The following is a 12,530-nucleotide window of genomic DNA, read 5'->3' on the forward strand; positions in this document are numbered from 1 at the left end:
GGACAACCCTACCCTCCAGGTTACCCTGGTGGCTTCTAAATTCACCCTGTTGCAATTCCTTCACAGATGCGGGATTGCCCAAATTTCTGTCCCGGTACCTCAAGTGAACCCCGAGTCCTGGCAGTTTTCCTGCTTCCCTAAGGACTAAGGCTCTCCCAGTCCTGGGGGAAACCCGCCCCGGGCCTTCTCCCTCTCTCAGTACCAGGAGGATTTTGCCCTTCCTGGCTCGTGAGTTGGCAGCGAGTGGGGTGAGGGGGCAGTAGGGGAAAGCATGAAGCGAAGCAACAAAACTACTGGAAATTCTGGAGATATTAAATGCAACCCGTGCCAGGAGCGTGAAGAGGAATGTCGGGTCTTTTCCCCAAGGTGTGTGGGTGGTGGTGGGGGAGGGTCCTTCACACATTTACAACCGCTCTTCTCATTTGTTAGCTGACTCCATCTAAAACTTTGCTATTTATAGTCTACGCCCGGCAGCCCGAACCCTGTGCCCGATTCCTGGTGCGGAGTGCGAGAGGTTCCCGCGGCGCCTGGCGGACAGTCTCGCTGGCGTCCGGTGACTTGTTTGTGTTGGTTTTCCCCTCTTGCGGCCGGCGACCAAGCGGACATCCTCGGGGACCCCCAAAGCCACCCACTCCCGAGAGCTCGGAGAGCGGCTCTGCACGAGGGACCTTGTGAGTTGGCGCCGAGCCTCCGGGTACGCGCGGGAGGCGCTGTCGCTTGCCGCGGCGACCTCACTGGCCGCGTTGTCCCCAGCTTCTGTCCCCTCCGACCTCCAGCCGGGCGCTCTAGCTTGCTCTCTTCTTGCTGTCACACATACACCCTTTTCATTTTTGTGCGCACCCCCTCGCACCCCAGTTCCTCGCTCTAGCCTGCTGTCAACTTAAAGCCGAGTTTGCTTCTAGAGAAACGAGGCGAGAGAAACGAGGCGAGCGGCCTTTCGGCGGGAGGCGGGTGTGTGCGCGGTGCGTGCGGGAGACTGTGTGGGGCTGGTCCGGGAGATTTCGACTCGAGGGCGCCCGGATCCCGCCAAGTGTGTCGTCCAGGGGGGAGGGGACGAGGTGCGTCCAGCTGAGGACCTTGCCCTCAGTCACTTTGGCCGCGGCGCCCGCGTATCCTGACGGTCTGGAGCCACCCGGCCGCCGTGCGATCACCGGTTGGTCTTAATCATATCCCCTCGAATCACCACTGAGCAGAAGAGAGAGGAAAGAAAGGAAAGCTGTGGTCCCGGGACTGGTCAGAAAGAGTCAGGGTAAGGTCCCTCAGCTCCAGCCAGGCCCACTGGACTCTGCCATCCATTTTCCAACGAATGGATGCAGGTAGATCTTCCTTAAGGCGGGACAGATGGTGGCTATGGGGAGACCTTGACCTTGTCCTTTTCCCCCCTAAGCGTCAGAGCCTCAGACTCGGTTTCTATGGTGTTAAAAATCAAGAGTCTGGAGGTAGTGAGTCTGGAAAGCTCTCCCGACCCAGGGGCGAGACAAGTTCTCAGGCATGCGTGGACGTGGACTGGCGGGCTCTGGGTGGTTGTGCGCTCTCAGTCTCGGTCAGACACTCTTCCCCGCAGGCGCGCTGTGGCCCGCTTGTGGCTCCTTCCTGGTGTGTCAAAGTGTCCTTTGCAATCTTGGCAGAGTCACTGTCTAGATGGAGAGCGATGCAGGGAAGGTTGTGACTGCAGAATACTGGTCTCTTATCAGTTTGGCGGAAAACGAGAGAGCTCAGGGAGTTAGGAGTCAGGAAATGTACAATCTGGGATCTGCGCCCCTGCCCTGCTGCATGTCCTTGCCTAGTGCCCCCGTGGCAAGCACCTCCATGCAATTCGTCAATTTCCCCTAGATATACTGGATCTCACTTTTAGGATCCTTCCTGGAACTCATCCCGCTCAAGGTTGCCATGGCTGCTTTGGCAATAGACTAGGGACAGAGGAAGGCTAAGCTCAGACTTTTGGTGGTGCCCTATGAGTGGGCCTTTTCTGCACTTCAGAATTTCCCCACTGCCCATAGAACAAAGGGATGGCATGTTGGGTGTTGCCAGCCTCCTGCCTGCCTCCCTCCAGTCTGCGCACTGCAGGACCTGTCTGGTTCAGGCTGGATAGTGGGCGCCCACACCTAGTTCTGATCTGCCCAGATTTTCACCCCAGCCGGCTTGAGACAGTTGGCAGTTCCTCTGCCAAAAGCCAAAGCCAGTTTCTGCCACTATCCCCACGCAGATCTTGGAACTATGGTTAAGAAACTGGTAGCATTGACACTTACTATCCAAATCTGTGAGTAGAAGTCCTGTCTTAATCTCTCTTCCACCTATCTCTCTCCTATCCCTCCCAAGATGCCTCATTTGAATTGTCAGAGTGACTTGCCCTGTGCCTAAAGGGAAGGAGGGAGGGAGGGAGGGAGGGAGGGAGGGAGGAAGGAAGGAGGGAGGGAGGAGAAAAAGAAGGGAAGGACAAAGAAGAATCAGGCACAATGAAAATAGTCAGGCCTCTGTAAAACAGAATGGCCCTTTGCTGGTTGCTTTCCCTCTGCATGGGCTTTGAAAGGAACAGAAGCCTTAGAGAGGGCAGTGGCCACCAATAAATCAAGTATTTCCTTAACCCCAGGACATGAACCTTTCCTATCTGTCCCTTGCTTAGAAGACACCAGTTAGAGATGGAGAAAGCCAAGCGCCTCTCCTGGTTCTTGAGCTTGAATCCAGCCCACCAGGCTCCTGGACCTCCCCAAAGCATTTGGCTTGTATCAACTTTGTGATCCGCAAGCTCCTCCAGGCATTTGGATGTGACCTTAGGAAGCTTTGCTTTGGCATAACTTCATGCCATTGTGCTGTTGCTGAATCTCTGGCTCCTGTGCTCCCTGATGCAGGTTCAGGTCTGTCTTCTGCACTTGTCCTGAGATGACTTCCAACCTCCTGGGCCTTCCCCACAGGTCTTTAGTGAAGAAGTTCTCCTTCAGAGTGTGAAATATTCGTGGCATTTCCACTAAGCAGATAAGACCAGAGGAGGACCAGTCAGGGTAAGAAAGGTAGTGGGGCAGGGAGACCTGTTTGCTTCCAAATCAATAATGAATGAGGGAGAAGTGTTCTTCTCCAATATGGCCCATTTTCAAGGAACTCTGGACAGCAGCAGAAAGGAGTGTCCTTTTATGAACCAGTAGCTTTTGCAACTTACAACTTAACCCCTAACAGATGTGACTGGAGGAGGCAAGGCAGTCTGATTTCTAGGCTTCTCTTAGGTGACCTTCTGTTATGGTTGCAAATAGTTGCTACTTTTTAAATCTTTATTTTCCTCTTTTTTTCCTTTTGGTGGCTACTGAATGTCCTGGAGTAATCAACCTGAACTCTCCCAGACCAAGAGAATTTTATATCCCTAAAATCTCTTGCTAGAGATTTCTCTCTTCTTCAGATCCACTTCCATGGCTTTGGCTACAAACTGCACTTTGGTTCGTTGTCTGAACTACTCAGGGACTAAGATGACATCAGAGTCAACCACATTACCCTTCTCCCTCCCCCAGCTAAATGTTGCTGGAGAAGGAAAATAGCTGCCTGGATAGAATCACAACACAATCCTTTCAGCTTCCTGCTTTTCCACTCTGACCCCGCCCCCAACATAACAGGGCTTTTCCTGGGTGAGGAAGCTTAGCCTCCCTCAATGGGGTACTCCCAGCCTAGGTGCTGCTTGCTTCTTAGTGTTATCTATTTGCTAAAGGTAATAGTGAGCTTTCCTTACTGGGTTTCATTTGGTCATTACCTTTACATATTTCCAGGCAAAGAGCTGAGGCCTGAGATGCAGGTGGCAGGAGAGAAGGGAGCAAGGAAGGAGCTGTCCAGGACAAAGCACTCATGTGTCTCTGCCATGCCTCCCCACTGTTCCATGCACCCATTCATCATGTAAGTGGGGGAAACAGACCTCATAGATTTTGTGGCTACCTCCACCACACCTTAACGGTGAAGTCTGTGTTCTAGCTAACTTTCACAACCTGACTGCCCGGACCATTTACAGCCTACACAGTTTTCTGTGCCCATCTCTGTCTCACGATTTTGACATAAAGTAAAAATGTTTCTTTGCAAGTTCTTGTTCGCCTTCAGCAATTGGTTGAAACAACAGGTTGGTTTCAATTTCTGTTTCTCAAATTTCCTTACAATAACAGTTCAGGAACCAGGTTGTGTTTAGCGTCTGTGGGGCAGGGTGATTCACCCTACAGTTTCCCAGGTTGTTCTGGCTAAAACTGCTTTTGTTCTCATCTGAGTTAGACACATACTTGAGATGAAAGAAAGAGATTAAAAAAAAAAAAACAAAACTAGAAGAGTGTCTCCCTCTCCTCCTTCTCCCTCCTCCTCTCTCTCTTTTTCCTCCTTATGCAGGAGGAGTAAATCTGCTCATATAAACATTTAAAGATATGTCATAACAGATCAATGTGACTTTTATGTAGTAAGTTATTTGAGATATTTTTCAAGTCATAGGTCAGATTGTTAAGGCAATTCCAGAAAACTCTCTATTTCCAGGGGAATTGGCCAATACGCCCACTTCAGACTTACTTTACTTTATGTTCTTATGGCGGTATTCTCTTATCCAATTAGTTCGTGATCAATTGTTTGAATAAGTATTTACTTAAATAGACTCCACCACCCCCATTTTTAAATGTATCTAATTTTTCCACCTGCAGCTCAGGAAAATAAAATACAGGAGGTGTAGTATGTTTCATAAGCCTGGTTTCTAAAACTGTATTTTATTATTGTTTTCTAATATTTTATTTTGAAACATTGGCGATTAAAGCCAAGGCCTCACACATTCTAGGAAAGCACTCAGCCTCCGAGCTTTATCTCAAGATTGAAAGCTTTATTTTATTGCTAATGTTGTAATAGTAAATAAAACACAAACCAACGAAACATTTTTCTGGTGGGAGAACACTATATGCCATCTTTTTCAGGAAAGATTGCTGAATCATCAGTTTGTCTCCAGTACTCTTTATTTCCCTGTATCAGATGGATCGGTCTACTGGACTCGCTGACCTGATGCCAATTAAAGAAAGGCTCAAATTACTGACCTCAGAAATCCTATCTCTCTCCCTTTCTTTCCAGTAGAATTAATGTGCAAATATTCTTAATTACACACTTCAGTGTAATTAACAAGGGAGGAGGCTCCATACACATCCCTTAATCGATGATCGCCAAATTGGCTAAACTGTTTACCGAGGACATGTGAAAATGGGGCTGTAAGGTAGGATGGAGCAATGCCTCTTCGTGCGGACTGATAAACTCAAAACCGCCTCTCTAGGGCAAGGGGCTAAAGACCATGGCCACAGGAGAGAGGTCTTCAGTGTGCAGTGATTGGGGTGGAGCTCCGGCATTCAGAGAAGGAGGCCTGTCAAGGACATTGATACACTTGTTGGGGTCCCAACACTGAAAAATAAACAAGTATTGGGGGTGATGTATTTTGTAGGTAGATGGAGTCTTTGCCTTTTCTGACTGGAGCCTTAAAATTGCACTGTTTTTATTTTTAAATGTAGTAGCGTTCAATAACAAAACCCTTATTATTTAAGTGTGTGAGTTGTCCTTGTGCATGTTTGTGTGCATGTGAGTGTGTGTGTGTGCAAATACTGACTACCACAGAACAGGGGAAACGCTCCTGTTCTTCAGGAAAGGACGGGGGAAGTGGGTGTGGATCCCCTGACCTTTTTACTAGAAGATGTTCTGACTTATGCAGATAAGGGATCCTCCATGAAAGAGACCTTTCAGCTCCTGGTGATGGCCGTTGTTATTTTAAAATTATCACTATCAAATTCACCTACCAAGAAATTTCAAATCGTCTCCTCTGTTTAAATAACATTAAGCACCTGCCTTAAGCTAATAAGAACCAGGAAAATGCAGTTGACAGACTGCTCCTAAGTTAGCAGTTTCTAGGCCACGGGCCTGGGTAGTCAGGTAATCTGCTGGTAAATTTCCTGGGAGAAAGTTCTCGGAATCAGAAGGGAAGGTAAACTATTACAAGACATTGTTTAAAAGTTAGCTGGCACAGTGGTTCATGTCTGTCATACGAGCATCCTAGAAGCTGAGGCAGGGAGACAGCTGTGTTCAAGGCCAGCCTAGGCTGCATACAAAACTGTTGTCTCAATACACTATTACAAAGTTAGTTAAAGAGAACGCATAGAAATGGATCCTGTAGTATGTAAAGTCCACTCCTAACTCAGATTGGTTACATTGGACAATCCATTTATTGATTGAAGTAATACACATGTTGGTTTGAATCAAATTTTTTATTTCACTTAGTTATTGAGTTATACAAGGCCTGTTGAAAATGCAGATTTTTCCAGTTGGCTTAGTAGACTGGTTTTCTGGGTGTGTTATTTTTATGGAGGGTGCTATTGCATAAAACACTGGCCACCTTTTTTTTATTTTTTAATTTTTTTGGGTTTAGCAGGTACTATAATTTTATAATTAATTATATAATCCATGTAGCAAATGAAAAATTATACAGAAGTCTGGCCACCTTTTAAATGCCATGTATAGCTGTTACCAGGCAACAGTCCTGAGGAACTCCAGGGTCCCACATCCCTCCTCTATGGAGTTACCCTTCTATCTCAGGCTTATCATATGGATAAAGGCGAGGGGATACGTATGAGACATCAAACAGTTTGAAGTGCGTTGTGTGTTTTCTTATTTATGTGGGTATGATCCTAGGACTTAACATTATTCTAAAGAACAAGCTGACGATGATGAGACATGCTTGTAACACAGGACTCAAAAGGCTGAGGCAGGAAGATCATGAGTTCAAGGCTTTTCTGTGAGACCTAGAAATACATAGACTACTATAATCACAATGGCATGTAAGAAACACAGCTGGGGGATGTAATACATAGTATGTAGTGTGTAGTGTGTAGTTCAGTAGTAGGATGCTTATGAGGCATGTATCATGACTAGTTTCCATCTCCAGCAAAACACACACACACACACTTCACACACACACACGCACTTCACACGCACGCACACACACACATACATGAGCACACAATTTCTCAAACAATATGGTAAACTACATATTCTCATTTCTCTTCAATTTTAAGGTTGAACAAAGGGAGACACGTTCTCGTAGCCAATAAGAGGCAGAGCTGGAGTTTTTGCTTGCCTGTTTTATGAGACACAGTTTCATGTAGCCCGAGCTGGCTTTCAGCTTGCTGTGTAGGCACGTCTGACTTTGAACTCCTAATCTTTCTCCTTCTACATTTTGACTACTGGGATGGCAGATCATTGCCACTGGCAAGGAGCAGATATTGAAACACAGAGTCTGTTTCTAGAATCCTTGTCTGGTTTATCTGCTACAGTATAATAACTGACTAAAATTAAATACCTCCAAGTTCCCGGTGAAAACCTAAACCTGTATATTAATTGATGTAACATGTATCACTTGGTTACCTATTACCTTATCTTGAAACATGGAAAAATCTAGCAATAGTGGGCTGCCTTCCTCTGCCTTGTTATAGCTATAATCACGCGACATGTGTTATTTCTGTCACCTGTTCACAGCCACCCAGCATGGCATCATTGTTCCCTTTTCTACATGCCTGAGCCCTAGATTCAGCCATTTTGTTACAACTAATATAGGCTGAAGGCAGGGGGAAAAAAAAACCATTATAAGCAAAGCATAGAGCGAAGCCAAGGAAAACCAGGAAGTGGACCTTCCTGGCACAGGCTCTGTCCTACAAAGGCCTTTCTTGTTAGCAGTGATCTGACCACAGAGCAATGACTCCTGGAGTCGGGTTGGTGAGTTGCTGTATCTACTGGTTTGGACCGGTTATTTCTAGCTTGAGGAGGAGCAGTGATGATCATCAGATTTTCACAGGATCAGTCCCTGGAGGAGGGAGGGGTGAGGCTAATGAGCAACACCCCTCCCCACATTTCATAACTTTCTGTAGGTGATGGAAGACAGGGTGGGTGGGTGGGGTGTGCTTCCAGGGCATTGTAGCCGTATCTTCAGTGGTGCAGGTGCCTCTTTTTGTGATTTATAAATATTGAGGTGGAACTCTTCAGTGAGGAGGTTGACTTGGATGGAATTAATCTCTTCTTCCCTCCCTCCCTTCCTCCCTCCCTCCCTCCTTCCCTCTCCTCCTCCTCCTCCTCCTTCTTTTCTTCTCTCTCCCTCCCTCCCTCCCTCCTCTCTCTTTCTTTCTTGTTTTGTTTTCCAAGACAGGGTTTCTCTGTGTAGCCCTGACTGTTCTGGAACTCTGATTGCAGACCAGCCTGGCCTCGAACTCAGAGATCTGCCCGCTTCTGCCTCCTGAGTGCTGGGGTTAAAGATGTGAGCCACCATGCCTAGTGGAATTCTTTCTTTAGTTTGTTGATGATCTCTTCATCTAGAGTGAGGAGAAGTACACAGCCCTTTCCAGAGCAAGAAGATCATGTGCTCCTCCTTGAAACACGCAGCAAGCACATAAAACAAGGTTTAAAGGTCAGAAAAGCATGCTGGGAATTTGCCTTGGTTTGTGGAGTGTCCTCATGGAGTGCCCAAAGCCTTCATGGCGTGCCCAAAGTTCTCATGGTGTGCCCAAAGCTCTGGCATTGATCCTTAGTGCTGAATAAACAAGGCATGACATCACATACGAGTTCTTGGGGTGCTGGAGGTAGGATCAGGAGTTTGTGGTCATCTTCAGTTACACAGTGAGTTCAAGACCATCTGCAGTACATGGGGCTGTTTAAAAGACTCATCAGAGTGGGTATAAGCAAACCCAGCTTCACTGTAGGAGTTTCCCAGAATGGTTGACATGGTTGCACACAGTACAGTGGGGCCAGCCCTGCTTTCTCTCTCTCTCAATATCAGAAACCTGGTTTGTGCTGCCGTGATTTTGTGCTGTGATTTTCTTTTTCTCCTTAAAATACAACACAATGGTAACACGGCAGCAGATTTCCTGTGTTGCTGAGCAGTGTGTGTTGTCTGTCTGATGGCTTCCAAGGCAGAACTTCATGTGTGCCTTCCTTTTACAGTGCTGTGGGGATGGTGAATTTTAGAAACGGTGACATGGATCCATTGAGGGAAGATCAAGGCTCAGGACTTATTTCCTATGATGGTCTAGTTCGTGAAGGGACAACTCTGCACCTGAAACCCATCCAGCACCAAGGCTCTGTCTCTGACAGCATGAAAACAACCTGTAGTTTCCAGACAGATGTTAAGGCACGCTTTACCTCCAAAAGATTTCTTGGGAAATACATTTCTGAAGTCAATGGGTTTCATAGCTTTCGTTACAGGATGTTCCAGGGCTTCGTGTGATCTCCTGCATCCTGTGACTGTCAGAGGGGATTTCAGGTGTGCTGTTTTCCAGACTCTCCAGTTTCCTTTATATAGAAATCCAGAGGTGTGCAGAACACAGCAGTGAATTCCAGTGGCCTCTGAAGGACCTATGACGCTAGTCTAGACACAGAGAGTATCATCCATGAACATGGGACTCGCTGTACCTCCCTCCCTCCCTCCCTCCCTCCCTCCCTCCCTCCCTCCCTCCCTCCCTCCCTCCCTCCCTTCCTGCCTCCTTCTCTGCCTCCCTCCCTCCCTCCTTCTCCTCCCTCCCCAGGATGGTGGTGTCCTCATGTCCTAGTGGACAAATGTCTCTGCTGGGAACACTGGGGGCAGGCTACAGTCAAAGGCTGTTGTCTAGGAGACTGTGTCAACTTGGGGTTGTCTTTGAAGGTCCTGGGGTGGGTGTATGTTTGGACATAGAGTGGATATTAAAGGTGTCTCTGTTCTCTCCAGAAGACATTTGAGGCAGAAGAGTAGCTACCTGTCTTCCAATAAGTCTGAGACCCTCCTGTCTCAATGTGAATGTGAATATGAAGTCAAGGTGAAGATGGTAGTAGCATAGGAAACCCATGCCAGTCCACCCAAACCAGTGGCCACAATTCATTAGAGGGACTTCCACCCTCTGGCTAAATAATAATAGGATAAAATTATTATCAAGGCTCTCTGCCTATCCCATGTCTATATTTGTCAAGGTATCTGTGAGGATAAGGAAAATATGGGCATTTTGGCTGAGTTACCTTAATCCCAATATATAGCTATTCTCCTTCTCCCCTTCCTTCTCTCCCCACCACTACACTCCCCTCTGCTGCCCCCTCCCCCTTCCCACCCCATTCTCTTCTTTCCTCCCATTCCTCCTTCTCCTACTCCATCACCACCACGACGACCACCACCACCTCCTCCTCCTCCTTCCTCCTCTTCCTCTCCTTCCTCCTCCTCCCCCACCTCTCTTTTACTGTCAGGAAGTATCTGTATCTAAACAGACAGGCTTGGCAACTGCTCAGATAAACCAGGCACAGTGTCCCTACCTGATGGATAGGTTTATATAGTTTAAGCTGCTGACATTTATCAAATTACGCTGACACCTTCCACATCACCATCCTGCTCTACACACATGCAGACTTCTTAAGGAAGCCTTTTAATATTTGCTTTTCTTAGGTATCATCACATTCAAAGGTGTGTCCCCTTTGTTGTTGTTGTTGTTAAATACATACTGTCCACCACATAAGCAGGCCTTAACCACACTTGCTATCTTATGTTTATGTAAAATGAAGTAAAGACACATCATACTATTCCAATACCTCAGGTAGCCATTATCTGAACATTACATTCTCGAGGAAATTATATTCTCAGTCTTTCTAGAGTTGTTTGAATAAATGTTTAGCTCTTTACTGGGAGGATTCTTCAGGGCTCTGTGTGTTGGCCTCCTCTGCTCACATGTGTGCTGGCCTCCTCTGCTCACACGTGTGCTGGCCTCGGCTCGCATTCTTATGGAATTTACTCTTCTCATTGCTCTCAGTGAAGAATACTAGAGGTTGGTGGCTGCCTGCAGGGAAACTGTACCTGAGGCTTCCTCAGAAAGAGTGGGTCCCAAACAGACACCCGCTAAGCTCTGTGATAGGCTTCCAGGAGCTTCCTCTGGCCATGAAGATTAGAGAAGGCTCTGTCCAGGAGATGGCTTTGAGATCACAGGTAGAATTGGTGAGCTTTTGATGGGGGCAGAAATGGGACTGGGGTTTTATATAAGAAGTCGTGAACTTGAATAGAGACAGGAGTGGAAGATGTAAGGAACACAGTAGAAATAGGTTTAGGATGAACAGGGAGGGGGACAATCAGGAAGAAGGCGAGGACTGGTGTGACTCAGGGTTCTTTAGGTACCACAGACAAAGGCCCCTGGCCTAGCTGTCCTTGTTTAGTCTCAGACTGTTAATGATTGTTGCACTATATCCACTGTGTAGTGCTCTTGCTGGAAAGTTACTGCTAAGAAGTACAATGTTGCCCAGAATCAGGGTCAAACAGCTGTTATCAGTGGTGGTCAGTGTGTATCCTTTCCAATGAAGCGATTAGGAACCCAGTATACCTTTCCATCCTGGGCAATAGATGGGGATGGGTATAAACAAAAAGACTTGCACATCTCAGTGGAAGGAGAACCATGAAAGGAGGAGGCTCTACATGCTGAGAGCTCGGCTTTAGCTCTGAGATGTGTGAACTGTCTTTCAGAGCATCCAGAATCGTGTTGATTACGATGGGCATGATCACAGGCCCACTTCCCAGTGGAACCCATGCAACGTGTGGCCACATAACTAGGACAGGAGAGGGCCAACCTGCAGGTCCCGGCTTTTTTTCATGATGCTTCTCTGGGTCCAACCCTGCCTTCCTGCTAAGCAGTATCAAGACCCATTGTTACTTCAGACGTCATTTGCCGGTCAAGACAGGTGGAGGCACTTGTCTGTGTAGTAATTCTACTTGAAAGTCTGTAGTATTAGGGTATGAAAATACCTGCCTTTAAAAATAAGGGTCTGTGGGCTGGAGACATGCTCTGTGAGGAAATAGCTTGCCTTTCAGACATGAGGGCCTGAGGACTTCTCATCTCTGAAACCCACACAGAGCTGGGTTGTGAAGGATGCATCAATGATGCCAACAGTCCTAATGTTAGATGGTGGGAGAGTAATAGTTACTGATTTAAAAAAACAAGCCAAACAAAAATACAGCTTTTTTTTCTTCTTCTTCTCCTTTTCACCACTTTTGATCTGGCTTGAGAATCATCTCTGATGTAGACTTGTCGCACGGTCTCCCAACTGGTCAGAGAGGGTGTCTCTCCCATCAACCTGTCAATGGCATTCTTCATACGATCAGGAGAGTGATGCTGCTAAAATGTAAATCTGGACACTATTTCACTCCTGCTTTACAACCCTCTGCTGATGGCTGGTGGCACACATCCAAATCGCTTCACAGAGCACAGGAGGCCTCCATGGTTCCATCCTCAAGTCTCTCCTGCCTTGTGTCTGATATGCCACAGTTCCTCAACCCAGCTCCAAATACAGTGACTCCCTAGGGACAGACCACCTCGTTTCTGGATCCTTGCTTCTGTGTTCTTTCTGCTTGATAAATGATTTTGTGGCCTTTAAGACATAGAGGAGGTGACCCCTTACACACCCAACATGGTGATGCTGCACCAGCCCTCTTCCTGGGATGGCACACTGCTCTTTTCTTGTGTCATTTGTCCTCAGAGATTCAGTTTTGGACTTGTCTCTTGGGGTGCCAG

At 47.1% G+C, this 12,530-nt stretch overlaps 1 protein-coding gene across 3 annotated transcripts in view; it reads left to right on the forward strand.

Annotated features, from left to right (window-relative positions):
* Positions 1 to 249: 249 nt before the first annotated feature.
* Positions 250 to 12,530, forward strand: part of Esrrg (estrogen related receptor gamma) — a 614,884-nt gene continuing 602,603 nt past the window's right edge. The window contains exons 1-2 of one of the 3 annotated variants that reach the window (XM_021166361.3): positions 250 to 366; positions 461 to 671. The gene's annotated coding sequence lies outside the window, so the exon portion shown is untranslated. Of the gene's footprint in view, positions 367 to 460; positions 672 to 999; positions 1,317 to 12,530 lie in introns of those variants that run through there. The other 2 variants (XM_029477722.2, XM_085843710.1) reach the window with 2 other exon arrangements.

The sequence above is a fragment of the Mus caroli genome, unplaced genomic scaffold, assembly GCF_978045245.1.
Source record: "Mus caroli unplaced genomic scaffold, Mus_caroli_1 scaffold_1, whole genome shotgun sequence".
Taxonomy (NCBI): Eukaryota; Metazoa; Chordata; class Mammalia; order Rodentia; family Muridae; genus Mus; species Mus caroli.